At 43.1% G+C, this 26734-nt stretch overlaps 47 non-coding genes across 47 annotated transcripts; 24 read left to right on the top strand and 23 right to left on the bottom strand.

Moving 5' to 3' along the window:
* The first annotated feature begins 5 nt into the window (after positions 1 to 5).
* Positions 6 to 124, top strand: LOC141755605 (5S ribosomal RNA). Its single transcript, XR_012591300.1, has one exon. It is a non-coding gene; the product is annotated as a 5S ribosomal RNA (ribosomal RNA).
* A 335-nt stretch (positions 125 to 459) lies between these two features.
* On the bottom strand, positions 460 to 578 carry LOC141755400 (5S ribosomal RNA). Its single transcript, XR_012591104.1, has one exon. It is a non-coding gene; the product is annotated as a 5S ribosomal RNA (ribosomal RNA).
* Positions 579 to 1160: 582 nt separating this feature from the next.
* Positions 1161 to 1279, top strand: LOC141755600 (5S ribosomal RNA). The gene has a single exon (XR_012591295.1). It is a non-coding gene; the product is annotated as a 5S ribosomal RNA (ribosomal RNA).
* Positions 1280 to 1595: 316 nt separating this feature from the next.
* LOC141755589 (5S ribosomal RNA) lies at positions 1596 to 1714 on the bottom strand. Its single transcript, XR_012591284.1, has one exon. It is a non-coding gene; the product is annotated as a 5S ribosomal RNA (ribosomal RNA).
* Positions 1715 to 2296: 582 nt separating this feature from the next.
* LOC141755104 (5S ribosomal RNA) lies at positions 2297 to 2415 on the top strand. The gene has a single exon (XR_012590811.1). It is a non-coding gene; the product is annotated as a 5S ribosomal RNA (ribosomal RNA).
* A 319-nt stretch (positions 2416 to 2734) lies between these two features.
* LOC141755069 (5S ribosomal RNA) lies at positions 2735 to 2853 on the bottom strand. Its single transcript, XR_012590778.1, has one exon. It is a non-coding gene; the product is annotated as a 5S ribosomal RNA (ribosomal RNA).
* A 594-nt stretch (positions 2854 to 3447) lies between these two features.
* LOC141755437 (5S ribosomal RNA) lies at positions 3448 to 3566 on the top strand. Its single transcript, XR_012591140.1, has one exon. It is a non-coding gene; the product is annotated as a 5S ribosomal RNA (ribosomal RNA).
* A 316-nt stretch (positions 3567 to 3882) lies between these two features.
* On the bottom strand, positions 3883 to 4001 carry LOC141755578 (5S ribosomal RNA). Its single transcript, XR_012591273.1, has one exon. It is a non-coding gene; the product is annotated as a 5S ribosomal RNA (ribosomal RNA).
* A 596-nt stretch (positions 4002 to 4597) lies between these two features.
* On the top strand, positions 4598 to 4716 carry LOC141755566 (5S ribosomal RNA). Its single transcript, XR_012591262.1, has one exon. It is a non-coding gene; the product is annotated as a 5S ribosomal RNA (ribosomal RNA).
* Positions 4717 to 5035: 319 nt separating this feature from the next.
* LOC141755601 (5S ribosomal RNA) lies at positions 5036 to 5154 on the bottom strand. Its single transcript, XR_012591296.1, has one exon. It is a non-coding gene; the product is annotated as a 5S ribosomal RNA (ribosomal RNA).
* Positions 5155 to 5736: 582 nt separating this feature from the next.
* LOC141755553 (5S ribosomal RNA) lies at positions 5737 to 5855 on the top strand. Its single transcript, XR_012591250.1, has one exon. It is a non-coding gene; the product is annotated as a 5S ribosomal RNA (ribosomal RNA).
* A 334-nt stretch (positions 5856 to 6189) lies between these two features.
* LOC141755604 (5S ribosomal RNA) lies at positions 6190 to 6308 on the bottom strand. Its single transcript, XR_012591299.1, has one exon. It is a non-coding gene; the product is annotated as a 5S ribosomal RNA (ribosomal RNA).
* A 596-nt stretch (positions 6309 to 6904) lies between these two features.
* LOC141755541 (5S ribosomal RNA) lies at positions 6905 to 7023 on the top strand. The gene has a single exon (XR_012591239.1). It is a non-coding gene; the product is annotated as a 5S ribosomal RNA (ribosomal RNA).
* A 316-nt stretch (positions 7024 to 7339) lies between these two features.
* LOC141755530 (5S ribosomal RNA) lies at positions 7340 to 7458 on the bottom strand. The gene has a single exon (XR_012591228.1). It is a non-coding gene; the product is annotated as a 5S ribosomal RNA (ribosomal RNA).
* A 582-nt stretch (positions 7459 to 8040) lies between these two features.
* Positions 8041 to 8159, top strand: LOC141755389 (5S ribosomal RNA). The gene has a single exon (XR_012591093.1). It is a non-coding gene; the product is annotated as a 5S ribosomal RNA (ribosomal RNA).
* A 316-nt stretch (positions 8160 to 8475) lies between these two features.
* LOC141755518 (5S ribosomal RNA) lies at positions 8476 to 8594 on the bottom strand. The gene has a single exon (XR_012591217.1). It is a non-coding gene; the product is annotated as a 5S ribosomal RNA (ribosomal RNA).
* Positions 8595 to 9190: 596 nt separating this feature from the next.
* On the top strand, positions 9191 to 9309 carry LOC141755505 (5S ribosomal RNA). Its single transcript, XR_012591206.1, has one exon. It is a non-coding gene; the product is annotated as a 5S ribosomal RNA (ribosomal RNA).
* A 316-nt stretch (positions 9310 to 9625) lies between these two features.
* On the bottom strand, positions 9626 to 9744 carry LOC141755493 (5S ribosomal RNA). The gene has a single exon (XR_012591195.1). It is a non-coding gene; the product is annotated as a 5S ribosomal RNA (ribosomal RNA).
* A 608-nt stretch (positions 9745 to 10352) lies between these two features.
* On the top strand, positions 10353 to 10471 carry LOC141755482 (5S ribosomal RNA). Its single transcript, XR_012591184.1, has one exon. It is a non-coding gene; the product is annotated as a 5S ribosomal RNA (ribosomal RNA).
* Positions 10472 to 10790: 319 nt separating this feature from the next.
* LOC141755599 (5S ribosomal RNA) lies at positions 10791 to 10909 on the bottom strand. Its single transcript, XR_012591294.1, has one exon. It is a non-coding gene; the product is annotated as a 5S ribosomal RNA (ribosomal RNA).
* Positions 10910 to 11491: 582 nt separating this feature from the next.
* LOC141755359 (5S ribosomal RNA) lies at positions 11492 to 11610 on the top strand. The gene has a single exon (XR_012591065.1). It is a non-coding gene; the product is annotated as a 5S ribosomal RNA (ribosomal RNA).
* Positions 11611 to 11926: 316 nt separating this feature from the next.
* On the bottom strand, positions 11927 to 12045 carry LOC141755603 (5S ribosomal RNA). Its single transcript, XR_012591298.1, has one exon. It is a non-coding gene; the product is annotated as a 5S ribosomal RNA (ribosomal RNA).
* A 596-nt stretch (positions 12046 to 12641) lies between these two features.
* On the top strand, positions 12642 to 12760 carry LOC141755471 (5S ribosomal RNA). The gene has a single exon (XR_012591173.1). It is a non-coding gene; the product is annotated as a 5S ribosomal RNA (ribosomal RNA).
* A 316-nt stretch (positions 12761 to 13076) lies between these two features.
* LOC141755460 (5S ribosomal RNA) lies at positions 13077 to 13195 on the bottom strand. Its single transcript, XR_012591162.1, has one exon. It is a non-coding gene; the product is annotated as a 5S ribosomal RNA (ribosomal RNA).
* Positions 13196 to 13777: 582 nt separating this feature from the next.
* LOC141755388 (5S ribosomal RNA) lies at positions 13778 to 13896 on the top strand. The gene has a single exon (XR_012591092.1). It is a non-coding gene; the product is annotated as a 5S ribosomal RNA (ribosomal RNA).
* A 316-nt stretch (positions 13897 to 14212) lies between these two features.
* LOC141755358 (5S ribosomal RNA) lies at positions 14213 to 14331 on the bottom strand. The gene has a single exon (XR_012591064.1). It is a non-coding gene; the product is annotated as a 5S ribosomal RNA (ribosomal RNA).
* A 596-nt stretch (positions 14332 to 14927) lies between these two features.
* LOC141755449 (5S ribosomal RNA) lies at positions 14928 to 15046 on the top strand. The gene has a single exon (XR_012591151.1). It is a non-coding gene; the product is annotated as a 5S ribosomal RNA (ribosomal RNA).
* A 316-nt stretch (positions 15047 to 15362) lies between these two features.
* Positions 15363 to 15481, bottom strand: LOC141755068 (5S ribosomal RNA). Its single transcript, XR_012590777.1, has one exon. It is a non-coding gene; the product is annotated as a 5S ribosomal RNA (ribosomal RNA).
* A 596-nt stretch (positions 15482 to 16077) lies between these two features.
* Positions 16078 to 16196, top strand: LOC141755446 (5S ribosomal RNA). Its single transcript, XR_012591149.1, has one exon. It is a non-coding gene; the product is annotated as a 5S ribosomal RNA (ribosomal RNA).
* Positions 16197 to 16512: 316 nt separating this feature from the next.
* On the bottom strand, positions 16513 to 16631 carry LOC141755436 (5S ribosomal RNA). Its single transcript, XR_012591139.1, has one exon. It is a non-coding gene; the product is annotated as a 5S ribosomal RNA (ribosomal RNA).
* Positions 16632 to 17227: 596 nt separating this feature from the next.
* Positions 17228 to 17346, top strand: LOC141755425 (5S ribosomal RNA). Its single transcript, XR_012591128.1, has one exon. It is a non-coding gene; the product is annotated as a 5S ribosomal RNA (ribosomal RNA).
* Positions 17347 to 17662: 316 nt separating this feature from the next.
* On the bottom strand, positions 17663 to 17781 carry LOC141755414 (5S ribosomal RNA). The gene has a single exon (XR_012591117.1). It is a non-coding gene; the product is annotated as a 5S ribosomal RNA (ribosomal RNA).
* A 582-nt stretch (positions 17782 to 18363) lies between these two features.
* LOC141755387 (5S ribosomal RNA) lies at positions 18364 to 18482 on the top strand. The gene has a single exon (XR_012591091.1). It is a non-coding gene; the product is annotated as a 5S ribosomal RNA (ribosomal RNA).
* Positions 18483 to 18798: 316 nt separating this feature from the next.
* On the bottom strand, positions 18799 to 18917 carry LOC141755357 (5S ribosomal RNA). The gene has a single exon (XR_012591063.1). It is a non-coding gene; the product is annotated as a 5S ribosomal RNA (ribosomal RNA).
* A 596-nt stretch (positions 18918 to 19513) lies between these two features.
* LOC141755403 (5S ribosomal RNA) lies at positions 19514 to 19632 on the top strand. The gene has a single exon (XR_012591106.1). It is a non-coding gene; the product is annotated as a 5S ribosomal RNA (ribosomal RNA).
* Positions 19633 to 19948: 316 nt separating this feature from the next.
* On the bottom strand, positions 19949 to 20067 carry LOC141755067 (5S ribosomal RNA). Its single transcript, XR_012590776.1, has one exon. It is a non-coding gene; the product is annotated as a 5S ribosomal RNA (ribosomal RNA).
* Positions 20068 to 20663: 596 nt separating this feature from the next.
* On the top strand, positions 20664 to 20782 carry LOC141755499 (5S ribosomal RNA). The gene has a single exon (XR_012591200.1). It is a non-coding gene; the product is annotated as a 5S ribosomal RNA (ribosomal RNA).
* A 316-nt stretch (positions 20783 to 21098) lies between these two features.
* LOC141755391 (5S ribosomal RNA) lies at positions 21099 to 21217 on the bottom strand. Its single transcript, XR_012591095.1, has one exon. It is a non-coding gene; the product is annotated as a 5S ribosomal RNA (ribosomal RNA).
* A 596-nt stretch (positions 21218 to 21813) lies between these two features.
* Positions 21814 to 21932, top strand: LOC141755394 (5S ribosomal RNA). The gene has a single exon (XR_012591098.1). It is a non-coding gene; the product is annotated as a 5S ribosomal RNA (ribosomal RNA).
* A 316-nt stretch (positions 21933 to 22248) lies between these two features.
* LOC141755066 (5S ribosomal RNA) lies at positions 22249 to 22367 on the bottom strand. Its single transcript, XR_012590775.1, has one exon. It is a non-coding gene; the product is annotated as a 5S ribosomal RNA (ribosomal RNA).
* A 596-nt stretch (positions 22368 to 22963) lies between these two features.
* Positions 22964 to 23082, top strand: LOC141755380 (5S ribosomal RNA). The gene has a single exon (XR_012591084.1). It is a non-coding gene; the product is annotated as a 5S ribosomal RNA (ribosomal RNA).
* Positions 23083 to 23398: 316 nt separating this feature from the next.
* LOC141755065 (5S ribosomal RNA) lies at positions 23399 to 23517 on the bottom strand. Its single transcript, XR_012590774.1, has one exon. It is a non-coding gene; the product is annotated as a 5S ribosomal RNA (ribosomal RNA).
* Positions 23518 to 24113: 596 nt separating this feature from the next.
* Positions 24114 to 24232, top strand: LOC141755445 (5S ribosomal RNA). Its single transcript, XR_012591148.1, has one exon. It is a non-coding gene; the product is annotated as a 5S ribosomal RNA (ribosomal RNA).
* A 316-nt stretch (positions 24233 to 24548) lies between these two features.
* Positions 24549 to 24667, bottom strand: LOC141755368 (5S ribosomal RNA). Its single transcript, XR_012591073.1, has one exon. It is a non-coding gene; the product is annotated as a 5S ribosomal RNA (ribosomal RNA).
* Positions 24668 to 25263: 596 nt separating this feature from the next.
* LOC141755356 (5S ribosomal RNA) lies at positions 25264 to 25382 on the top strand. Its single transcript, XR_012591062.1, has one exon. It is a non-coding gene; the product is annotated as a 5S ribosomal RNA (ribosomal RNA).
* A 316-nt stretch (positions 25383 to 25698) lies between these two features.
* On the bottom strand, positions 25699 to 25817 carry LOC141755355 (5S ribosomal RNA). Its single transcript, XR_012591061.1, has one exon. It is a non-coding gene; the product is annotated as a 5S ribosomal RNA (ribosomal RNA).
* Positions 25818 to 26413: 596 nt separating this feature from the next.
* LOC141755344 (5S ribosomal RNA) lies at positions 26414 to 26532 on the top strand. Its single transcript, XR_012591050.1, has one exon. It is a non-coding gene; the product is annotated as a 5S ribosomal RNA (ribosomal RNA).
* The last annotated feature ends 202 nt before the right edge of the window (positions 26533 to 26734 follow it).

Below are 26734 nucleotides of genomic sequence, written 5' to 3'. Positions count from 1 at the left end.
ATGTTGCTTACGGCCATACCACCCTGAACACGCCCGATCTAGTCTGATCTCGGAAGCTAAGCAGGGTCGGGCCTGGTCAGTACTTGGATGGGAGACCGCCTGGGAATACCAGCTGCTGTAAGCTTTTTCACTTCTCTTTTACAAACTGCACAGGGCGCTGCTGCTTCTTCGATGGACACTGCTTCTTCGATGGACACTGGCAGGCACTGATGAAAATCAATAGAATGGTGTACACACAATGTCAATGCTTTACAAAGATTTTTTAAAGAGCAGATCACGAGTTACAAGTGTATATCATTATATCATAAACTAATTAGAAGCTGATCAATTTCACTCAGAAAAATTTTGTAGGAGCGAGGAATGATGAAATTCAACATCCAGAGACAAGCTGCTCTGGTTTTCAAAGTCTCCACCGGAGAAGCAGCGGCGCCCCGTGCTGTTTGGAAAGAGAAGTGAAAAAGCTTACAGCACCTGGTATTCCCAGGCAGTCTCCCATCCAAGTACTGACCAGGCCCGACCCTGCTTAGCTTCCGAGATCAGACGAGATCGGGCGTGTTCAGGGTGGTATGGCCGTAAGCAACAGCACTGGTGACAAAACGGCCCTTTATAGATGTCTATCACTGCCGCCGTGAACGCCTGTGTGCATTTCTGCTCATAGGGACATTAGCATATTTACAGAACTTCTGGGCAAGGAGCTCTGATTACAGTGACACAGTTTCCCCACATGAATGATAAACACTATCTACGACAGAGGTGCTGCTTGAATGCAGGTTTGAGGTGCTTTTTTCTATTTTATGCTACTTTATACTTTATTTTACAGGGATAGATTGGAGTTTTTACTCCACTACGTTTGTGATTGTTATTGCGACTTTGTACATTTAGATTTGACATTTAAAACGTGATTGTTTCAGAAAATATGGCGCAGCATGAAACTTGAAAATGCTGCTTACACAGCAATACTGCAGTGATAATAATCCAATAATAGTTTTAGCCTGTAACAATGTAACACTGACAGAGTTTCTTACAAAGGCCATTTTTGTCATTATAGTGAGAATATCTGTTTGTGTTCCTGACAATCTGCAGCTGCTACCTGTATGGGCAGAATACCAAAACGTTGTGTTACAGCATCTTTAAATGGCCTTTTTGTTGCTGCAAATGTTGCTTACGGCCATACCACCCTGAACACGCCCGATCTCGTCTGATCTCGGAAGCTAAGCAGGGTCGGGCCTGGTCAGTACTTGGATGGGAGACCGCCTGGGAATACCAGGTGCTGTAAGCTTTTTCACTTCTCTTTTACAAACTGCACAGGGCGCTGCTGCTTCTTCGATGGACACTGGCAGGCACTGATGAAAATCAATAGAATGGTGTACACACAATGTCAATGCTTTTCAAAGATTTTTTAAAGAGCAGATCACGAGTTACAAGTGTATATCATTATATCATAAACTAATTAGAAGCTGATCAATTTCACTCAGAAAAATTTGTAGGAGCGAGGAATGATGAAATTCAACATCCAGAGACAAGCTGCTCTGGTTTTCAAAGTCTCCACCGGAGAAGCAGCGGCGCCCCGTGCTGTTTGGAAAGAGAAGTGAAAAAGCTTACAGCACCTGGTATTCCCAGGCGGTCTCCCATCCAAGTACTGACCAGGCCCGACCCTGCTTAGCTTCCGAGATCAGACGAGATCGGGCGTGTTCAGGGTGGTATGGCCGTAAGCAACAGCACTGGTGACAAAACGGCCCTTTATAGATGTCTATCACTGCCGCCGTGAACGCCTGTGTGCATTTCTGCTCATAGGGACATTAGCATATTTACAGAACTTCTGGGCAAGGAGCTCTGATTACAGTGACACAGTTTCCCCACATGAATGATAAACACTATCTACGACAGAGGTGCTGCTTGAATGCAGGTTTGAGGTGCTTTTTTCTATTTTATGCTACTTTATACTTTATTTTACAGGGATAGATTGGAGTTTTTACTCCACTACGTTTGTGATTGTTATTGCGACTTTGTACATTTAGATTTGACATTTAAAACGTGATTGTTTCAGAAAATATGGCGCAGCATGAAACTTGAAAATGCTGCTTACACAGCAATACTGCAGTGATAATAATCCAATAATAGTTTTAGCCTGTAACAATGTAACACTGACAGAGTTTCTTACAAAGGCCATTTTTGTCATTATAGTGAGAATATCTGTTTGTGTTCCTAACAATCTGCAGCTGCTACCTGTATGGGCAGAATACCAAAACGTTGTGTTACAGCATCTTTAAATGGCCTTTTTGTTGCTGCAAATGTTGCTTACGGCCATACCACCCTGAACACGCCCGATCTCGTCTGATCTCGGAAGTTAAGCAGGGTCGGGCCTGGTCAGTACTTGGATGGGAGACCGCCTGGGAATACCAGGTGCTGTAAGCTTTTTCACTTCTCTTTTACAAACTGCACAGGGCGCTGCTGCAGCTTCTTCGTTGGACACTGGCAGGCACTGATGAAAATCAATAGAACGGTGTACACACAATGTCAATGCTTTACAAAGATTTTTTAAAGAGCAGATCACGAGTTACAAGTGTATATCATTATATCATAAACTAATTAGAAGCTGATCAATTTCACTCAGAAAAATTTGTAGGAGCGAGGAATGATGAAATTCAACATCCAGAGACAAGCTGCTCTGGTTTTCAAAGTCTCCACCGGAGAAGCAGCGGCGCCCCGTGCTGTTTGGAAAGAGAAGTGAAAAAGCTTACAGCACCTGGTATTCCCAGGCAGTCTCCCATCCAAGTATTGACCAGGTCCGACGCTGCTTAGCTTCCGAGATCAGACGAGATCGGGCGTGTTCAGGGTGGTATGGCCGTAAGCAACAGCACTGGTGACAAAACGGCCCTTTATAGATGTCTATCACTGCCGCCGTGAACGCCTGTGTGCATTTCTGCTCATAGGGACATTAGCATATTTACAGAACTTCTGGGCAAGGAGCTCTGATTACAGTGACACAGTTTCCCCACATGAATGATAAACACTATCTACGACAGAGGTGCTGCTTGAATGCAGGTTTGAGGTGCTTTTTTCTATTTTATGCTACTTTATACTTTATTTTACAGGGATAGATTGGAGTTTTTACTCCACTACGTTTGTGATTGTTATTGCGACTTTGTACATTTAGATTTGACATTTAAAACGTGATTGTTTCAGAAAATATGGCGCAGCATGAAACTTGAAAATGCTGCTTACACAGCAATACTGCAGTGATAATAATCCAATAATAGTTTTAGCCTGTAACAATGTAACACTGACAGAGTTTCTTACAAAGGCCATTTTTGTCATTATAGTGAGAATATCTGTTTGTGTTCCTGACAATCTGCAGCTGCTACCTGTATGGGCAGAATACCAAAACGTTGTGTTACAGCATCTTTAAATGGCCTTTTTTTTGCTGCAAATGTTGCTGCAAATGTTGCTTACGGCCATACCACCCTGAACACGCCCGATCTCGTCTGATCTCGGAAGCTAAGCAGGGTCGGTCCTGGTCAGTACTTGGATGGGAGACCGCCTGGGAATACCAGGTGCTGTAAGCTTTTTCACTTCTCTTTTACAAACTGCACAGGGCGCTGCTGCTTCTTCGATGGACACTGGCAGGCACTGATGAAAATCAATAGAATGGTGTACACACAATGTCAATGCTTTTCAAAGATTTTTTAAAGAGCAGATCACGAGTTACAAGTGTATATCATTATATCATAAACTAATTAGAAGCTGATCAATTTCACTCAGAAAAATTTGTAGGAGCGAGGAATGATGAAATTCAACATCCAGAGACAAGCTGCTCTGGTTTTCAAAGTCTCCACCGGAGAAGCAGCGGCGCCCCGTGCTGTTTGGAAAGAGAAGTGAAAAAGCTTACAGCACCTGGTATTCCCAGGCGGTCTCCCATCCAAGTACTGACCAGGCCCGACCCTGCTTAGCTTCCGAGATCAGACGAGATCGGGCGTGTTCAGGGTGGTATGGCCGTAAGCAACAGCACTGGTGACAAAACGGCCCTTTATAGATGTCTATCACTGCCGCCGTGAACGCCTGTGTGCATTTCTGCTCATAGGGACATTAGCATATTTACAGAACTTCTGGGCAAGGAGCTCTGATTACAGTGACACAGTTTCCCCACATGAATGATAAACACTATCTACGACAGAGGTGAGATTGTAACTACGCTGCTTGAATGCAGGTTTGAGGTGCTTTTTTCTATTTTATGCTACTTTATACTTTATTTTACAGGGATAGATTGGAGTTTTTACTCCACTACGTTTGTGATTGTTATTGCGACTTTGTACATTTAGATTTGACATTTAAAACGTGATTGTTTCAGAAAATATGGCGCAGCATGAAACTTGAAAATGCTGCTTACACAGCAATACTGCAGTGATAATAATCCAATAATAGTTTTAGCCTGTAACAATGTAACACTGACAGAGTTTCTTACAAAGGCCATTTTTGTCATTATAGTGAGAATATCTGTTTGTGTTCCTAACAATCTGCAGCTGCTACCTGTATGGGCAGAATACCAAAACGTTGTGTTACAGCATCTTTAAATGGCCTTTTTGTTGCTGCAAATGTTGCTTACGGCCATACCACCCTGAACACGCCCGATCTCGTCTGATCTCGGAAGCTAAGCAGGGTCGGGCCTGGTCAGTACTTGGATGGGAGACCGCCTGGGAATACCAGGTGCTGTAAGCTTTTTCACTTCTCTTTTACAAACTGCACAGGGCGCTGCTGCAGCTTCTTCGTTGGACACTGGCAGGCACTGATGAAAATCAATAGAACGGTGTACACACAATGTCAATGCTTTACAAAGATTTTTTAAAGAGCAGATCACGAGTTACAAGTGTATATCATTATATCATAAACTAATTAGAAGCTGATCAATTTCACTCAGAAAAATTTGTAGGAGCGAGGAATGATGAAATTCAACATCCAGAGACAAGCTGCTCTGGTTTTCAAAGTCTCCACCGGAGAAGCAGCGGCGCCCCGTGCTGTTTGGAAAGAGAAGTGAAAAAGCTTACAGCACCTGGTATTCCCAGGCGGTCTCCCATCCAAGTATTGACCAGGTCCGACGCTGCTTAGCTTCCGAGATCAGACGAGATCGGGCGTGTTCAGGGTGGTATGGCCGTAAGCAACAGCACTGGTGACAAAACGGCCCTTTATAGATGTCTATCACTGCCGCCGTGAACGCCTGTGTGCATTTCTGCTCATAGGGACATTAGCATATTTACAGAACTTCTGGGCAAGGAGCTCTGATTACAGTGACACAGTTTCCCCACATGAATGATAAACACTATCTACGACAGAGGTGCTGCTTGAATGCAGGTTTGAGGTGCTTTTTTCTATTTTATGCTACTTTATACTTTATTTTACAGGGATAGATTGGAGTTTTTACTCCACTACGTTTGTGATTGTTATTGCGACTTTGTACATTTAGATTTGACATTTAAAACGTGATTGTTTCAGAAAATATGGCGCAGCATGAAACTTGAAAATGCTGCTCACACAGCAATACTGCAGTGATAATAATCCAATAATAGTTTTAGCCTGTAACAATGTAACACTGACAGAGTTTCTTACAAAGGCCATTTTTGTCATTATAGTGAGAATATCTGTTTGTGTTCCTGACAATCTGCAGCTGCTACCTGTATGGGCAGAATACCAAAACGTTGTGTTACAGCATCTTTAAATGGCCTTTTTGTTGCTGCAAATGTTGCTTACGGCCATACCACCCTGAACACGCCCGATCTCGTCTGATCTCGGAAGCTAAGCAGGGTCGGGCCTGGTCAGTACTTGGATGGGAGACCGCCTGGGAATACCAGGTGCTGTAAGCTTTTTCACTTCTCTTTTACAAACTGCACAGGGCGCTGCTGCTTCTTCGATGGACACTGCTTCTTCGATGGACACTGGCAGGCACTGATGAAAATCAATAGAATGGTGTACACACAATGTCAATGCTTTTCAAAGATTTTTTAAAGAGCAGATCACGAGTTACAAGTGTATATCATTATATCATAAACTAATTAGAAGCTGATCAATTTCACTCAGAAAAATTTGTAGGAGCGAGGAATGATGAAATTCAACATCCAGAGACAAGCTGCTCTGGTTTTCAAAGTCTCCACCGGAGAAGCAGCGGCGCCCCGTGCTGTTTGGAAAGAGAAGTGAAAAAGCTTACAGCACCTGGTATTCCCAGGCGGTCTCCCATCCAAGTATTGACCAGGTCCGACGCTGCTTAGCTTCCGAGATCAGACGAGATCGGGCGTGTTCAGGGTGGTATGGCTGTAAGCAACAGCACTGGTGACAAAACGGCCCTTTATAGATGTCTATCACTGCCGCCGTGAACGCCTGTGTGCATTTCTGCTCATAGGGACATTAGCATATTTACAGAACTTCTGGGCAAGGAGCTCTGATTACAGTGACACAGTTTCCCCACATGAATGATAAACACTATCTACGACAGAGGTGAGATTGTAACTACGCTGCTTGAATGCAGGTTTGAGGTGCTTTTTTCTATTTTATGCTACTTTATACTTTATTTTACAGGGATAGATTGGAGTTTTTACTCCACTACGTTTGTGATTGTTATTGCGACTTTGTACATTTAGATTTGACATTTAAAACGTCATTGTTTCAGAAAATATGGCGCAGCATGATACTTGAAAATGCTGCTTACACAGCAATACTGCAGTGATAATAATCCAATAATAGTTTTAGCCTGTAACAATGTAACACTGACAGAGTTTCTTACAAAGGCCATTTTTGTCATTATAGTGAGAATATCTGTTTGTGTTCCTGACAATCTGCAGCTGCTACCTGTATGGGCAGAATACCAAAACGTTGTGTTACAGCATCTTTAAATGGCCTTTTTGTTGCTGCAAATGTTGCTTACGGCCATACCACCCTGAACACGCCCGATCTCGTCTGATCTCGGAAGCTAAGCAGGGTCGGGCCTGGTCAGTACTTGGATGGGAGACCGCCTGGGAATACCAGGTGCTGTAAGCTTTTTCACTTCTCTTTTACAAACTGCACAGGGCGCTGCTGCTTCTTCGATGGACACTGGCAGGCACTGATGAAAATCAATAGAATGGTGTACACACAATGTCAATGCTTTTCAAAGATTTTTTAAAGAGCAGATCACGAGTTACAAGTGTATATCATTATATCATAAACTAATTAGAAGCTGATCAATTTCACTCAGAAAAATTTGTAGGAGCGAGGAATGATGAAATTCAACATCCAGAGACAAGCTGCTCTGGTTTTCAAAGTCTCCACCGGAGAAGCAGCGGCGCCCCGTGCTGTTTGGAAAGAGAAGTGAAAAAGCTTACAGCACCTGGTATTCCCAGGCGGTCTCCCATCCAAGTACTGACCAGGCCCGACCCTGCTTAGCTTCCGAGATCAGACGAGATCGGGCGTGTTCAGGGTGGTATGGCCGTAAGCAACAGCACTGGTGACAAAACGGCCCTTTATAGATGTCTATCACTGCCGCCGTGAACGCCTGTGTGCATTTCTGCTCATAGGGACATTAGCATATTTACAGAACTTCTGGGCAAGGAGCTCTGATTACAGTGACACAGTTTCCCCACATGAATGATAAACACTATCTACGACAGAGGTGCTGCTTGAATGCAGGTTTGAGGTGCTTTTTTCTATTTTATGCTACTTTATACTTTATTTTACAGGGATAGATTGGAGTTTTTACTCCACTACGTTTGTGATTGTTATTGCGACTTTGTACATTTAGATTTGACATTTAAAACGTGATTGTTTCAGAAAATATGGCGCAGCATGATACTTGAAAATGCTGCTTACACAGCAATACTGCAGTGATAATAATCCAATAATAGTTTTAGCCTGTAACAATGTAACACTGACAGAGTTTCTTACAAAAGCCATTTTTGTCATTATAGTGAGAATATCTGTTTGTGTTCCTGACAATCTGCAGCTGCTACCTGTATGGGCAGAATACCAAAACGTTGTGTTACAGCATCTTTAAATGGCCTTTTTGTTGCTGCAAATGTTGCTTACGGCCATACCACCCTGAACACGCCCGATCTCGTCTGATCTCGGAAGCTAAGCAGGGTCGGGCCTGTTCAGTACTTGGATGGGAGACCGCCTGGGAATACCAGGTGCTGTAAGCTTTTTCACTTCTCTTTTACAAACTGCACAGGGCGCTGCTGCTTCTTCGATGGACACTGGCAGGCACTGATGAAAATCAATAGAATGGTGTACACACAATGTCAATGCTTTTCAAAGATTTTTTAAAGAGCAGATCACGAGTTACAAGTGTATATCATTATATCATAAACTAATTAGAAGCTGATCAATTTCACTCAGAAAAATTTGTAGGAGCGAGGAATGATGAAATTCAACATCCAGAGACAAGCTGCTCTGGTTTTCAAAGTCTCCACCGGAGAAGCAGCGGCGCCCCGTGCTGTTTGGAAAGAGAAGTGAAAAAGCTTACAGCACCTGGTATTCCCAGGCGGTCTCCCATCCAAGTACTGACCAGGCCCGACCCTGCTTAGCTTCCGAGATCAGACGAGATCGGGCGTGTTCAGGGTGGTATGGCCGTAAGCAACAGCACTGGTGACAAAACGGCCCTTTATAGATGTCTATCACTGCCGCCGTGAACGCCTGTGTGCATTTCTGCTCATAGGGACATTAGCATATTTACAGAACTTCTGGGCAAGGAGCTCTGATTACAGTGACACAGTTTCCCCACATGAATGATAAACACTATCTACGACAGAGGTGAGATTGTAACTACGCTGCTTGAATGCAGGTTTGAGGTGCTTTTTTCTATTTTATGCTACTTTATACTTTATTTTACAGGGATAGATTGGAGTTTTTACTCCACTACGTTTGTGATTGTTATTGCGACTTTGTACATTTAGATTTGACATTTAAAACGTCATTGTTTCAGAAAATATGGCGCAGCATGATACTTGAAAATGCTGCTTACACAGCAATACTGCAGTGATAATAATCCAATAATAGTTTTAGCCTGTAACAATGTAACACTGACAGAGTTTCTTACAAAGGCCATTTTTGTCATTATAGTGAGAATATCTGTTTGTGTTCCTGACAATCTGCAGCTGCTACCTGTATGGGCAGAATACCAAAACGTTGTGTTACAGCATCTTTAAATGGCCTTTTTGTTGCTGCAAATGTTGCTTACGGCCATACCACCCTGAACACGCCCGATCTCGTCTGATCTCGGAAGCTAAGCAGGGTCGGGCCTGGTCAGTACTTGGATGGGAGACCGCCTGGGAATACCAGGTGCTGTAAGCTTTTTCACTTCTCTTTTACAAACTGCACAGGGCGCTGCTGCTTCTTCGATGGACACTGGCAGGCACTGATGAAAATCAATAGAATGGTGTACACACAATGTCAATGCTTTTCAAAGATTTTTTAAAGAGCAGATCACGAGTTACAAGTGTATATCATTATATCATAAACTAATTAGAAGCTGATCAATTTCACTCAGAAAAATTTGTAGGAGCGAGGAATGATGAAATTCAACATCCAGAGACAAGCTGCTCTGGTTTTCAAAGTCTCCACCGGAGAAGCAGCGGCGCCCCGTGCTGTTTGGAAAGAGAAGTGAAAAAGCTTACAGCACCTGGTATTCCCAGGCGGTCTCCCATCCAAGTACTGACCAGGCCCGACCCTGCTTAGCTTCCGAGATCAGACGAGATCGGGCGTGTTCAGGGTGGTATGGCCGTAAGCAACAGCACTGGTGACAAAACGGCCCTTTATAGATGTCTATCACTGCCGCCGTGAACGCCTGTGTGCATTTCTGCTCATAGGGACATTAGCATATTTACAGAACTTCTGGGCAAGGAGCTCTGATTACAGTGACACAGTTTCCCCACATGAATGATAAACACTATCTACGACAGAGGTGAGATTGTAACTACGCTGCTTGAATGCAGGTTTGAGGTGCTTTTTTCTATTTTATGCTACTTTATACTTTATTTTACAGGGATAGATTGGAGTTTTTACTCCACTACGTTTGTGATTGTTATTGCGACTTTGTACATTTAGATTTGACATTTAAAACGTGATTGTTTCAGAAAATATGGCGCAGCATGAAACTTGAAAATGCTGCTTACACAGCAATACTGCAGTGATAATAATCCAATAATAGTTTTAGCCTGTAACAATGTAACACTGACAGAGTTTCTTACAAAGGCCATTTTTGTCATTATAGTGAGAATATCTGTTTGTGTTCCTAACAATCTGCAGCTGCTACCTGTATGGGCAGAATACCAAAACGTTGTGTTACAGCATCTTTAAATGGCCTTTTTGTTGCTGCAAATGTTGCTGCAAATGTTGCTTACGGCCATACCACCCTGAACACGCCCGATCTCGTCTGATCTCGGAAGCTAAGCAGGGTCGGGCCTGGTCAGTACTTGGATGGGAGACCGCCTGGGAATACCAGGTGCTGTAAGCTTTTTCACTTCTCTTTTACAAACTGCACAGGGCGCTGCTGCAGCTTCTTCGTTGGACACTGGCAGGCACTGATGAAAATCAATAGAACGGTGTACACACAATGTCAATGCTTTACAAAGATTTTTTAAAGAGCAGATCACGAGTTACAAGTGTATATCATTATATCATAAACTAATTAGAAGCTGATCAATTTCACTCAGAAAAATTTGTAGGAGCGAGGAATGATGAAATTCAACATCCAGAGACAAGCTGCTCTGGTTTTCAAAGTCTCCACCGGAGAAGCAGCAGCGCCCCGTGCTGTTTGGAAAGAGAAGTGAAAAAGCTTACAGCACCTGGTATTCCCAGGCGGTCTCCCATCCAAGTATTGACCAGGTCCGACGCTGCTTAGCTTCCGAGATCAGACGAGATCGGGCGTGTTCAGGGTGGTATGGCCGTAAGCAACAGCACTGGTGACAAAACGGCCCTTTATAGATGTCTATCACTGCCGCCGTGAACGCCTGTGTGCATTTCTGCTCATAGGGACATTAGCATATTTACAGAACTTCTGGGCAAGGAGCTCTGATTACAGTGACACAGTTTCCCCACATGAATGATAAACACTATCTACGACAGAGGTGCTGCTTGAATGCAGGTTTGAGGTGCTTTTTTCTATTTTATGCTACTTTATACTTTATTTTACAGGGATAGATTGGAGTTTTTACTCCACTACGTTTGTGATTGTTATTGCGACTTTGTACATTTAGATTTGACATTTAAAACGTGATTGTTTCAGAAAATATGGCGCAGCATGAAACTTGAAAATGCTGCTCACACAGCAATACTGCAGTGATAATAATCCAATAATAGTTTTAGCCTGTAACAATGTAACACTGACAGAGTTTCTTACAAAGGCCATTTTTGTCATTATAGTGAGAATATCTGTTTGTGTTCCTGACAATCTGCAGCTGCTACCTGTATGGGCAGAATACCAAAACGTTGTGTTACAGCATCTTTAAATGGCCTTTTTGTTGCTGCAAATGTTGCTTACGGCCATACCACCCTGAACATGCCCGATCTCGTCTGATCTCGGAAGCTAAGCAGGGTCGGGCCTGGTCAGTACTTGGATGGGAGACCGCCTGGGAATACCAGGTGCTGTAAGCCTTTTCACTTCTCTTTTACAAACTGCACAGGGCGCTGCTGCTTCTTCGATGGACACTGGCAGGCACTGATGAAAATCAATAGAATGGTGTACACACAATGTCAATGTTTTTCAAAGATTTTTTAAAGAGCAGATCACGAGTTACAAGTGTATATCATTATATCATAAACTAATTAGAAGCTGATCAATTTCACTCAGAAAAATTTGTAGGAGCGAGGAATGATGAAATTCAACATCCAGAGACAAGCTGCTCTGGTTTTCAAAGTCTCCACCGGAGAAGCAGCGGCGCCCCGTGCTGTTTGGAAAGAGAAGTGAAAAAGCTTACAGCACCTGGTATTCCCAGGCGGTCTCCCATCCAAGTATTGACCAGGTCCGACGCTGCTTAGCTTCCGAGATCAGACGAGATCGGGCGTGTTCAGGGTGGTATGGCTGTAAGCAACAGCACTGGTGACAAAACGGCCCTTTATAGATGTCTATCACTGCCGCCGTGAACGCCTGTGTGCATTTCTGCTCATAGGGACATTAGCATATTTACAGAACTTCTGGGCAAGGAGCTCTGATTACAGTGACACAGTTTCCCCACATGAATGATAAACACTATCTACGACAGAGGTGAGATTGTAACTACGCTGCTTGAATGCAGGTTTGAGGTGCTTTTTTCTATTTTATGCTACTTTATACTTTATTTTACAGGGATAGATTGGAGTTTTTACTCCACTACGTTTGTGATTGTTATTGCGACTTTGTACATTTAGATTTGACATTTAAAACGTCATTGTTTCAGAAAATATGGCGCAGCATGATACTTGAAAATGCTGCTTACACAGCAATACTGCAGTGATAATAATCCAATAATAGTTTTAGCCTGTAACAATGTAACACTGACAGAGTTTCTTACAAAGGCCATTTTTGTCATTATAGTGAGAATATCTGTTTGTGTTCCTGACAATCTGCAGCTGCTACCTGTATGGGCAGAATACCAAAACGTTGTGTTACAGCATCTTTAAATGGCCTTTTTGTTGCTGCAAATGTTGCTTACGGCCATACCACCCTGAACACGCCCGATCTCGTCTGATCTCGGAAGCTAAGCAGGGTCGGGCCTGGTCAGTACTTGGATGGGAGACCGCCTGGGAATACCAGGTGCTGTAAGCTTTTTCACTTCTCTTTTACAAACTGCACAGGGCGCTGCTGCTTCTTCGATGGACACTGGCAGGCACTGATGAAAATCAATAGAATGGTGTACACACAATGTCAATGCTTTTCAAAGATTTTTTAAAGAGCAGATCACGAGTTACAAGTGTATATCATTATATCATAAACTAATTAGAAGCTGATCAATTTCACTCAGAAAAATTTGTAGGAGCGAGGAATGATGAAATTCAACATCCAGAGACAAGCTGCTCTGGTTTTCAAAGTCTCCACCGGAGAAGCAGCGGCGCCCCGTGCTGTTTGGAAAGAGAAGTGAAAAAGCTTACAGCACCTGGTATTCCCAGGCGGTCTCCCATCCAAGTACTGACCAGGCCCGACCCTGCTTAGCTTCCGAGATCAGACGAGATCGGGCGTGTTCAGGGTGGTATGGCCGTAAGCAACAGCACTGGTGACAAAACGGCCCTTTATAGATGTCTATCACTGCCGCCGTGAACGCCTGTGTGCATTTCTGCTCATAGGGACATTAGCATATTTACAGAACTTCTGGGCAAGGAGCTCTGATTACAGTGACACAGTTTCCCCACATGAATGATAAACACTATCTACGACAGAGGTGCTGCTTGAATGCAGGTTTGAGGTGCTTTTTTCTATTTTATGCTACTTTATACTTTATTTTACAGGGATAGATTGGAGTTTTTACTCCACTACGTTTGTGATTGTTATTGCGACTTTGTACATTTAGATTTGACATTTAAAACGTGATTGTTTCAGAAAATATGGCGCAGCATGATACTTGAAAATGCTGCTTACACAGCAATACTGCAGTGATAATAATCCAATAATAGTTTTAGCCTGTAACAATGTAACACTGACAGAGTTTCTTACAAAAGCCATTTTTGTCATTATAGTGAGAATATCTGTTTGTGTTCCTGACAATCTGCAGCTGCTACCTGTATGGGCAGAATACCAAAACGTTGTGTTACAGCATCTTTAAATGGCCTTTTTGTTGCTGCAAATGTTGCTTACGGCCATACCACCCTGAACACGCCCGATCTCGTCTGATCTCGGAAGCTAAGCAGGGTCGGGCCTGTTCAGTACTTGGATGGGAGACCGCCTGGGAATACCAGGTGCTGTAAGCTTTTTCACTTCTCTTTTACAAACTGCACAGGGCGCTGCTGCTTCTTCGATGGACACTGGCAGGCACTGATGAAAATCAATAGAATGGTGTACACACAATGTCAATGCTTTTCAAAGATTTTTTAAAGAGCAGATCACGAGTTACAAGTGTATATCATTATATCATAAACTAATTAGAAGCTGATCAATTTCACTCAGAAAAATTTGTAGGAGCGAGGAATGATGAAATTCAACATCCAGAGACAAGCTGCTCTGGTTTTCAAAGTCTCCACCGGAGAAGCAGCGGCGCCCCGTGCTGTTTGGAAAGAGAAGTGAAAAAGCTTACAGCACCTGGTATTCCCAGGCGGTCTCCCATCCAAGTACTGACCAGGCCCAACCCTGCTTAGCTTCCGAGATCAGACGAGATCGGGCATGTTCAGGGTGGTATGGCCGTAAGCAACAGCACTGGTGACAAAACGGCCCTTTATAGATGTCTATCACTGCCGCCGTGAACGCCTGTGTGCATTTCTGCTCATAGGGACATTAGCATATTTACAGAACTTCTGGGCAAGGAGCTCTGATTACAGTGACACAGTTTCCCCACATGAATGATAAACACTATCTACGACAGAGGTGAGATTGTAACTACGCTGCTTGAATGCAGGTTTGAGGTGCTTTTTTCTATTTTATGCTACTTTATACTTTATTTTACAGGGATAGATTGGAGTTTTTACTCCACTACGTTTGTGATTGTTATTGCGACTTTGTACATTTAGATTTGACATTTAAAACGTGATTGTTTCAGAAAATATGGCGCAGCATGAAACTTGAAAATGCTGCTTGCACAGCAATACTGCAGTGATAATAATCCAATAATAGTTTTAGCCTGTAACAATGTAACACTGACAGAGTTTCTTACAAAGGCCATTTTTGTCATTATAATGAGAATATCTGTTTGTGTTCCTGACAATCTGCAGCTGCTACCTGTATGGACAGAATACCAAAACGTTGTGTTACAGCATCTTTAAATGGCCTTTTTGTTGCTGCAAATGTTGCTTACGGCCATACCACCCTGAACACGCCCGATCTCGTCTGATCTCGGAAGCTAAGCAGGGTCGGGCCTGGTCAGTACTTGGATGGGAGACCGCCTGGGAATACCAGGTGCTGTAAGCTTTTTCACTTCTCTTTTACAAACTGCACAGGGCGCTGCTGCTTCTTCGATGGACACTGGCAGGCACTGATGAAAATCAATAGAATGGTGTACACACAATGTCAATGCTTTTCAAAGATTTTTTAAAGAGCAGATCACGAGTTACAAGTGTATATCATTATATCATAAACTAATTAGAAGCTGATCAATTTCACTCAGAAAAATTTGTAGGAGCGAGGAATGATGAAATTCAACATCCAGAGACAAGCTGCTCTGGTTTTCAAAGTCTCCACCGGAGAAGCAGCGGCGCCCCGTGCTGTTTGGAAAGAGAAGTGAAAAAGCATACAGCACCTGGTATTCCCAGGCGGTCTCCCATCCAAGTATTGACCAGGTCCGACGCTGCTTAGCTTCCGAGATCAGACGAGATCGGGCGTGTTCAGGGTGGTATGGCCGTAAGCAACAGCACTGGTGACAAAACGGCCCTTTATAGATGTCTATCACTGCCGCCGTGAACGCCTGTGTGCATTTCTGCTCATAGGGACATTAGCATATTTACAGAACTTCTGGGCAAGGAGCTCTGATTACAGTGACACAGTTTCCCCACATGAATGATAAACACTATCTACGACAGAGGTGAGATTGTAACTACGCTGCTTGAATGCAGGTTTGAGGTGCTTTTTTCTATTTTATGCTACTTTATATTTTATTTTACAGGGATAGATTGGAGTTTTTACTCCACTACGTTTGTGATTGTTATTGCGACTTTGTACATTTAGATTTCACATTTAAAACGTGATTGTTTCAGAAAATATGGCGCAGCATGAAACTTGAAAATGCTGCTCACACAGCAATACTGCAGTGATAATAATCCAATAATAGTTTTAGCCTGTAACAATGTAACACTGACAGAGTTTCTTACAAAGGCCATTTTTGTCATTATAATGACAATATCTGTTTGTGTTCCTGACAATCTGCAGCTGCTACCTGTATGGGCAGAATACCAAAACGTTGTGTTACAGCATCTTTAAATGGCCTTTTTGTTGCTGCAAATGTTGCTTACGGCCATACCACCCTGAACACGCCCGATCTTGTCTGATCTCGGAAGCTAAGCAGGGTCGGGCCTGGTCAGTACTTGGATGGGAGACCGCCTGGGAATACCAGGTGCTGTAAGCTTTTTCACTTCTCTTTTACAAACTGCACAGGGCGCTGCTGCTTCTTCGATGGACACTGGCAGGCACTGATGAAAATCAATAGAATGGTGTACACACAATGTCAATGCTTTTCAAAGATTTTTTAAAGAGCAGATCACGAGTTACAAGTGTATATCATTATATCATAAACTAATTAGAAGCTGATCAATTTCACTCAGAAAAATTTGTAGGAGCGAGGAATGATGAAATTCAACATCCAGAGACAAGCTGCTCTGGTTTTCAAAGTCTCCACCGGAGAAGCAGCGGCGCCCCGTGCTGTTTGGAAAGAGAAGTGAAAAAGCTTACAGCACCTGGTATTCCCAGGCGGTCTCCCATCCAAGTACTGACCAGGCCCGACCCTGCTTAGCTTCCGAGATCAGACGAGATCGGGCGTGTTCAGGGTGGTATGGCCGTAAGCAACAGCACTGGTGACAAAACGGCCCTTTATAGATGTCTATCACTGCCGCCGTGAACGCCTGTGTGCATTTCTGCTCATAGGGACATTAGCATATTTACAGAACTTCTGGGCAAGGAGCTCTGATTACAGTGACACAGTTTCCCCACATGAATGATAAACACTATCTACGACAGAGGTGAGATTGTAACTACGCTGCTTGAATGCAGGTTTGAGGTGCTTTTTTCTATTTTATGCTACTTTATACTTTATTTTACAGGGATAGATTGGAGTTTTTACTCCACTACGTTTGTGATTGTTATTGCGACTTTGTACATTTAGATTTGACATTTAAAACGTGATTGTTTCAGAAAATATGGCGCAGCATGAAACTTGAAAATGCTGCTTACACAGCAATACTGCAGTGATAATAATCCAATAATAGTTTTAGCCTGTAACAATGTAACACTGACAGAGTTTCTTACAAAGGCCATTTTTGTCATTATAATGAGAATATCTGTTTGTGTTCCTGACAAACTGCAGCTGCTACCTGTATGGACAGAATACCAAAACGTTGTGTTACAGCATCTTTAAATGGCCTTTTTGTTGCTGCAAATGTTGCTTACGGCCATACCACCCTGAACACGCCCGATCTCGTCTGATCTCGGAAGCTAAGCAGGGTCGGGCCTGGTCAGTACTTGGATGGGAGACCGCCTGGGAATACCAGGTGCTGTAAGCTTTTTCACTTCTCTTTTACAAACTGCACAGGGCGCTGCTGCTTCTTCGATGGACACTGGCAGGCACTGATGAAAATCAATAGAATGGTGTACACACAATGTCAATGCTTTTCAAAGATTTTTTAAAGAGCAGATCACGAGTTACAAGTGTATATCATTATATCATAAACTAATTAGAAGCTGATCAATTTCACTCAGAAAAATTTGTAGGAGCGAGGAATGATGAAATTCAACATCCAGAGACAAGCTGCTCTGGTTTTCAAAGTCTCCACCGGAGAAGCAGCGGCGCCCCGTGCTGTTTGGAAAGAGAAGTGAAAAAGCTTACAGCACCTGGTATTCCCAGGCGGTCTCCCATCCAAGTACTGACCAGGCCCGACCCTGCTTAGCTTCCGAGATCAGACGAGATCGGGCGTGTTCAGGGTGGTATGGCCGTAAGCAACAGCACTGGTGACAAAACGGCCCTTTATAGATGTCTATCACTGCCGCTGTGAACGCCTGTGTGCATTTCTGCTCATAGGGACATTAGCATATTTACAGAACTTCTGGGCAAGGAGCTCTGATTACAGTGACACAGTTTCCCCACATGAATGATAAACACTATCTACGACAGAGGTGCTGCTTGAATGCAGGTTTGAGGTGCTTTTTTCTATTTTATGCTACTTTATACTTTATTTTACAGGGATAGATTGGAGTTTTTACTCCACTACGTTTGTGATTGTTATTGCGACTTTGTACATTTAGATTTGACATTTAAAACGTGATTGTTTCAGAAAATATGGCGCAGCATGATACTTGAAAATGCTGCTTACACAGCAATACTGCAGTGATAATAATCCAATAATAGTTTTAGCCTGTAACAATGTAACACTGACAGAGTTTCTTACAAAAGCCATTTTTGTCATTATAGTGAGAATATCTGTTTGTGTTCCTGACAATCTGCAGCTGCTACCTGTATGGGCAGAATACCAAAACGTTGTGTTACAGCATCTTTAAATGGCCTTTTTGTTGCTGCAAATGTTGCTTACGGCCATACCACCCTGAACACGCCCGATCTCGTCTGATCTCGGAAGCTAAGCAGGGTCGGGCCTGTTCAGTACTTGGATGGGAGACCGCCTGGGAATACCAGGTGCTGTAAGCTTTTTCACTTCTCTTTTACAAACTGCACAGGGCGCTGCTGCTTCTTCGATGGACACTGGCAGGCACTGATGAAAATCAATAGAATGGTGTACACACAATGTCAATGCTTTTCAAAGATTTTTTAAAGAGCAGATCACGAGTTACAAGTGTATATCATTATATCATAAACTAATTAGAAGCTGATCAATTTCACTCAGAAAAATTTGTAGGAGCGAGGAATGATGAAATTCAACATCCAGAGACAAGCTGCTCTGGTTTTCAAAGTCTCCACCGGAGAAGCAGCGGCGCCCCGTGCTGTTTGGAAAGAGAAGTGAAAAAGCTTACAGCACCTGGTATTCCCAGGCGGTCTCCCATCCAAGTACTGACCAGGCCCAACCCTGCTTAGCTTCCGAGATCAGACGAGATCGGGCATGTTCAGGGTGGTATGGCCGTAAGCAACAGCACTGGTGACAAAACGGCCCTTTATAGATGTCTATCACTGCCGCCGTGAACGCCTGTGTGCATTTCTGCTCATAGGGACATTAGCATATTTACAGAACTTCTGGGCAAGGAGCTCTGATTACAGTGACACAGTTTCCCCACATGAATGATAAACACTATCTACGACAGAGGTGAGATTGTAACTACGCTGCTTGAATGCAGGTTTGAGGTGCTTTTTTCTATTTTATGCTACTTTATACTTTATTTTACAGGGATAGATTGGAGTTTTTACTCCACTACGTTTGTGATTGTTATTGCGACTTTGTACATTTAGATTTGACATTTAAAACGTGATTGTTTCAGAAAATATGGCGCAGCATGAAACTTGAAAATGCTGCTTGCACAGCAATACTGCAGTGATAATAATCCAATAATAGTTTTAGCCTGTAACAATGTAACACTGACAGAGTTTCTTACAAAGGCCATTTTTGTCATTATAATGAGAATATCTGTTTGTGTTCCTGACAATCTGCAGCTGCTACCTGTATGGACAGAATACCAAAACGTTGTGTTACAGCATCTTTAAATGGCCTTTTTGTTGCTGCAAATGTTGCTTACGGCCATACCACCCTGAACACGCCCGATCTCGTCTGATCTCGGAAGCTAAGCAGGGTCGGGCCTGGTCAGTACTTGGATGGGAGACCGCCTGGGAATACCAGGTGCTGTAAGCTTTTTCACTTCTCTTTTACAAACTGCACAGGGCGCTGCTGCTTCTTCGATGGACACTGGCAGGCACTGATGAAAATCAATAGAATGGTGTACACACAATGTCAATGCTTTTCAAAGATTTTTTAAAGAGCAGATCACGAGTTACAAGTGTATATCATTATATCATAAACTAATTAGAAGCTGATCAATTTCACTCAGAAAAATTTGTAGGAGCGAGGAATGATGAAATTCAACATCCAGAGACAAGCTGCTCTGGTTTTCAAAGTCTCCACCGGAGAAGCAGCGGCGCCCCGTGCTGTTTGGAAAGAGAAGTGAAAAAGCATACAGCACCTGGTATTCCCAGGCGGTCTCCCATCCAAGTATTGACCAGGTCCGACGCTGCTTAGCTTCCGAGATCAGACGAGATCGGGCGTGTTCAGGGTGGTATGGCCGTAAGCAACAGCACTGGTGACAAAACGGCCCTTTATAGATGTCTATCACTGCCGCCGTGAACGCCTGTGTGCATTTCTGCTCATAGGGACATTAGCATATTTACAGAACTTCTGGGCAAGGAGCTCTGATTACAGTGACACAGTTTCCCCACATGAATGATAAACACTATCTACGACAGAGGTGAGATTGTAACTACGCTGCTTGAATGCAGGTTTGAGGTGCTTTTTTCTATTTTATGCTACTTTATATTTTATTTTACAGGGATAGATTGGAGTTTTTACTCCACTACGTTTGTGATTGTTATTGCGACTTTGTACATTTAGATTTCACATTTAAAACGTGATTGTTTCAGAAAATATGGCGCAGCATGAAACTTGAAAATGCTGCTCACACAGCAATACTGCAGTGATAATAATCCAATAATAGTTTTAGCCTGTAACAATGTAACACTGACAGAGTTTCTTACAAAGGCCATTTTTGTCATTATAATGACAATATCTGTTTGTGTTCCTGACAATCTGCAGCTGCTACCTGTATGGGCAGAATACCAAAACGTTGTGTTACAGCATCTTTAAATGGCCTTTTTGTTGCTGCAAATGTTGCTTATGGCCATACCACCCTGAACACGCCCGATCTTGTCTGATCTCGGAAGCTAAGCAGGGTCGGGCCTGGTCAGTACTTGGATGGGAGACCGCCTGGGAATACCAGGTGCTGTAAGCTTTTTCACTTCTCTTTTACAAACTGCACAGGGCGCTGCTGCTTCTTCGATGGACACTGGCAGGCACTGATGAAAATCAATAGAATGGTGTACACACAATGTCAATGCTTTTCAAAGATTTTTTAAAGAGCAGATCACGAGTTACAAGTGTATATCATTATATCATAAACTAATTAGAAGCTGATCAATTTCACTCAGAAAAATTTGTAGGAGCGAGGAATGATGAAATTCAACATCCAGAGACAAGCTGCTCTGGTTTTCAAAGTCTCCACCGGAGAAGCAGCGGCGCCCCGTGCTGTTTGGAAAGAGAAGTGAAAAAGCTTACAGCACCTGGTATTCCCAGGCGGTCTCCCATCCAAGTACTGACCAGGCCCGACCCTGCTTAGCTTCCGAGATCAGACGAGATCGGGCGTGTTCAGGGTGGTATGGCCGTAAGCAACAGCACTGGTGACAAAACGGCCCTTTATAGATGTCTATCACTGCCGCCGTGAACGCCTGTGTGCATTTCTGCTCATAGGGACATTAGCATATTTACAGAACTTCTGGGCAAGGAGCTCTGATTACAGTGACACAGTTTCCCCACATGAATGATAAACACTATCTACGACAGAGGTGAGATTGTAACTACGCTGCTTGAATGCAGGTTTGAGGTGCTTTTTTCTATTTTATGCTACTTTATACTTTATTTTACAGGGATAGATTGGAGTTTTTACTCCACTACGTTTGTGATTGTTATTGCGACTTTGTACATTTAGATTTGACATTTAAAACGTGATTGTTTCAGAAAATATGGCGCAGCATGAAACTTGAAAATGCTGCTTACACAGCAATACTGCAGTGATAATAATCCAATAATAGTTTTAGCCTGTAACAATGTAACACTGACAGAGTTTCTTACAAAGGCCATTTTTGTCATTATAATGAGAATATCTGTTTGTGTTCCTGACAAACTGCAGCTGCTACCTGTATGGACAGAATACCAAAACGTTGTGTTACAGCATCTTTAAATGGCCTTTTTGTTGCTGCAAATGCTGCTTACGGCCATACCACCCTGAACACGCCTGATCTCGTCTGATCTCGGAAGCTAAGCAGGGTCGGGCCTGGTCAGTACTTGGATGGGAGACCGCCTGGGAATACCAGGTGCTGTAAGCTTTTTCACTTCTCTTTTACAAACTGCACAGGGCGCTGCTGCTTCTTCGATGGACACTGGCAGGCACTGATGAAAATCAATAGAATGGTGTACACACAATGTCAATGCTTTTCAAAGATTTTTTAAAGAGCAGATCACGAGTTACAAGTGTATATCATTATATCATAAACTAATTAGAAGCTGATCAATTTCACTCAGAAAAATTTGTAGGAGCGAGGAATGATGAAATTCAACATCCAGAGACAAGCTGCTCTGGTTTTCAAAGTCTCCACCGGAGAAGCAGCGGCGCCCCGTGCTGTTTGGAAAGAGAAGTGAAAAAGCATACAGCACCTGGTATTCCCAGGCGGTCTCCCATCCAAGTATTGACCAGGTCCGACGCTGCTTAGCTTCCGAGATCAGACGAGATCGGGCGTGTTCAGGGTGGTATGGCCGTAAGCAACAGCACTGGTGACAAAACGGCCCTTTATAGATGTCTATCACTGCCGCCGTGAACGCCTGTGTGCATTTCTGCTCATAGGGACATTAGCATATTTACAGAACTTCTGGGCAAGGAGCTCTGATTACAGTGACACAGTTTCCCCACATGAATGATAAACACTATCTACGACAGAGGTGAGATTGTAACTACGCTGCTTGAATGCAGGTTTGAGGTGCTTTTTTCTATTTTATGCTACTTTATATTTTATTTTACAGGGATAGATTGGAGTTTTTACTCCACTACGTTTGTGATTGTTATTGCGACTTTGTACATTTAGATTTCACATTTAAAACGTGATTGTTTCAGAAAATATGGCGCAGCATGAAACTTGAAAATGCTGCTCACACAGCAATACTGCAGTGATAATAATCCAATAATAGTTTTAGCCTGTAACAATGTAACACTGACAGAGTTTCTTACAAAGGCCATTTTTGTCATTATAATGACAATATCTGTTTGTGTTCCTGACAATCTGCAGCTGCTACCTGTATGGGCAGAATACCAAAACGTTGTGTTACAGCATCTTTAAATGGCCTTTTTGTTGCTGCAAATGTTGCTTACGGCCATACCACCCTGAACACGCCCGATCTCGTCTGATCTCGGAAGCTAAGCAGGGTCGGGCCTGGTCAGTACTTGGATGGGAGACCGCCTGGGAATACCAGGTGCTGTAAGCTTTTTCACTTCTCTTTTACAAACTGCACAGGGCGCTGCTGCTTCTTCGATGGACACTGGCAGGCACTGATGAAAATCAATAGAATGGTGTACACACAATGTCAATGCTTTTCAAAGATTTTTTAAAGAGCAGATCACGAGTTACAAGTGTATATCATTATATCATAAACTAATTAGAAGCTGATCAATTTCACTCAGAAAAATTTGTAGGAGCGAGGAATGATGAAATTCAACATCCAGAGACAAGCTGCTCTGGTTTTCAAAGTCTCCACCGGAGAAGCAGCGGCGCCCCGTGCTGTTTGGAAAGAGAAGTGAAAAAGCATACAGCACCTGGTATTCCCAGGCGGTCTCCCATCCAAGTATTGACCAGGTCCGACGCTGCTTAGCTTCCGAGATCAGACGAGATCGGGCGTGTTCAGGGTGGTATGGCCGTAAGCAACAGCACTGGTGACAAAACGGCCCTTTATAGATGTCTATCACTGCCGCCGTGAACGCCTGTGTGCATTTCTGCTCATAGGGACATTAGCATATTTACAGAACTTCTGGGCAAGGAGCTCTGATTACAGTGACACAGTTTCCCCACATGAATGATAAACACTATCTACGACAGAGGTGAGATTGTAACTACGCTGCTTGAATGCAGGTTTGAGGTGCTTTTTTCTATTTTATGCTACTTTATATTTTATTTTACAGGGATAGATTGGAGTTTTTACTCCACTACGTTTGTGATTGTTATTGCGACTTTGTACATTTAGATTTCACATTTAAAACGTGATTGTTTCAGAAAATATGGCGCAGCATGAAACTTGAAAATGCTGCTCACACAGCAATACTGCAGTGATAATAATCCAATAATAGTTTTAGCCTGTAACAATGTAACACTGACAGAGTTTCTTACAAAGGCCATTTTTGTCATTATAATGACAATATCTGTTTGTGTTCCTGACAATCTGCAGCTGCTACCTGTATGGGCAGAATACCAAAACGTTGTGTTACAGCATCTTTAAATGGCCTTTTTGTTGCTGCAAATGTTGCTTACGGCCATACCACCCTGAACACGCCCGATCTTGTCTGATCTCGGAAGCTAAGCAGGGTCGGGCCTGGTCAGTACTTGGATGGGAGACCGCCTGGGAATACCAGGTGCTGTAAGCTTTTTCACTTCTCTTTTACAAACTGCACAGGGCGCTGCTGCTTCTTCGATGGACACTGGCAGGCACTGATGAAAATCAATAGAATGGTGTACACACAATGTCAATGCTTTTCAAAGATTTTTTAAAGAGCAGATCACGAGTTACAAGTGTATATCATTATATCATAAACTAATTAGAAGCTGATCAATTTCACTCAGAAAAATTTGTAGGAGCGAGGAATGATGAAATTCAACATCCAGAGACAAGCTGCTCTGGTTTTCAAAGTCTCCACCGGAGAAGCAGCGGCGCCCCGTGCTGTTTGGAAAGAGAAGTGAAAAAGCTTACAGCACCTGGTATTCCCAGGCGGTCTCCCATCCAAGTACTGACCAGGCCCGACCCTGCTTAGCTTCCGAGATCAGACGAGATCGGGCGTGTTCAGGGTGGTATGGCCGTAAGCAACAGCACTGGTGACAAAACGGCCCTTTATAGATGTCTATCACTGCCGCCGTGAACGCCTGTGTGCATTTCTGCTCATAGGGACATTAGCATATTTACAGAACTTCTGGGCAAGGAGCTCTGATTACAGTGACACAGTTTCCCCACATGAATGATAAACACTATCTACGACAGAGGTGAGATTGTAACTACGCTGCTTGAATGCAGGTTTGAGGTGCTTTTTTCTATTTTATGCTACTTTATACTTTATTTTACAGGGATAGATTGGAGTTTTTACTCCACTACGTTTGTGATTGTTATTGCGACTTTGTACATTTAGATTTGACATTTAAAACGTGATTGTTTCAGAAAATATGGCGCAGCATGAAACTTGAAAATGCTGCTTACACAGCAATACTGCAGTGATAATAATCCAATAATAGTTTTAGCCTGTAACAATGTAACACTGACAGAGTTTCTTACAAAGGCCATTTTTGTCATTATAATGAGAATATCTGTTTGTGTTCCTGACAAACTGCAGCTGCTACCTGTATGGACAGAATACCAAAACGTTGTGTTACAGCATCTTTAAATGGCCTTTTTGTTGCTGCAAATGTTGCTTACGGCCATACCACCCTGAACACGCCCGATCTCGTCTGATCTCGGAAGCTAAGCAGGGTCGGGCCTGGTCAGTACTTGGATGGGAGACCGCCTGGGAATACCAGGTGCTGTAAGCTTTTTCACTTCTCTTTTACAAACTGCACAGGGCGCTGCTGCTTCTTCGATGGACACTGGCAGGCACTGATGAAAATCAATAGAATGGTGTACACACAATGTCAATGCTTTTCAAAGATTTTTTAAAGAGCAGATCACGAGTTACAAGTGTATATCATTATATCATAAACTAATTAGAAGCTGATCAATTTCACTCAGAAAAATTTGTAGGAGCGAGGAATGATGAAATTCAACATCCAGAGACAAGCTGCTCTGGTTTTCAAAGTCTCCACCGGAGAAGCAGCGGCGCCCCGTGCTGTTTGGAAAGAGAAGTGAAAAAGCTTACAGCACCTGGTATTCCCAGGCGGTCTCCCATCCAAGTACTGACCAGGCCCAACCCTGCTTAGCTTCCGAGATCAGACGAGATCGGGCATGTTCAGGGTGGTATGGCCGTAAGCAACAGCACTGGTGACAAAACGGCCCTTTATAGATGTCTATCACTGCCGCCGTGAACGCCTGTGTGCATTTCTGCTCATAGGGACATTAGCATATTTACAGAACTTCTGGGCAAGGAGCTCTGATTACAGTGACACAGTTTCCCCACATGAATGATAAACACTATCTACGACAGAGGTGAGATTGTAACTACGCTGCTTGAATGCAGGTTTGAGGTGCTTTTTTCTATTTTATGCTACTTTATATTTTATTTTACAGGGATAGATTGGAGTTTTTACTCCACTACGTTTGTGATTGTTATTGCGACTTTGTACATTTAGATTTCACATTTAAAACGTGATTGTTTCAGAAAATATGGCGCAGCATGAAACTTGAAAATGCTGCTTGCACAGCAATACTGCAGTGATAATAATCCAATAATAGTTTTAGCCTGTAACAATGTAACACTGACAGAGTTTCTTACAAAGGCCATTTTTGTCATTATAATGAGAATATCTGTTTGTGTTCCTGACAATCTGCAGCTGCTACCTGTATGGACAGAATACCAAAACGTTGTGTTACAGCATCTTTAAATGGCCTTTTTGTTGCTGCAAATGTTGCTTACGGCCATACCACCCTGAACACGCCCGATCTCGTCTGATCTCGGAAGCTAAGCAGGGTCGGGCCTGGTCAGTACTTGGATGGGAGACCGCCTGGGAATACCAGGTGCTGTAAGCTTTTTCACTTCTCTTTTACAAACTGCACAGGGCGCTGCTGCTTCTTCGATGGACACTGGCAGGCACTGATGAAAATCAATAGAATGGTGTACACACAATGTCAATGCTTTTCAAAGATTTTTTAAAGAGCAGATCACGAGTTACAAGTGTATATCATTATATCATAAACTAATTAGAAGCTGATCAATTTCACTCAGAAAAAT

The sequence above is a fragment of the Sebastes fasciatus genome, chromosome 17 (assembly GCF_043250625.1).
Source record: "Sebastes fasciatus isolate fSebFas1 chromosome 17, fSebFas1.pri, whole genome shotgun sequence".
NCBI classification, from domain to species: Eukaryota; Metazoa; Chordata; class Actinopteri; order Perciformes; family Sebastidae; genus Sebastes; species Sebastes fasciatus.
This window is presented reverse-complemented; position numbering and strand designations above follow the sequence as displayed.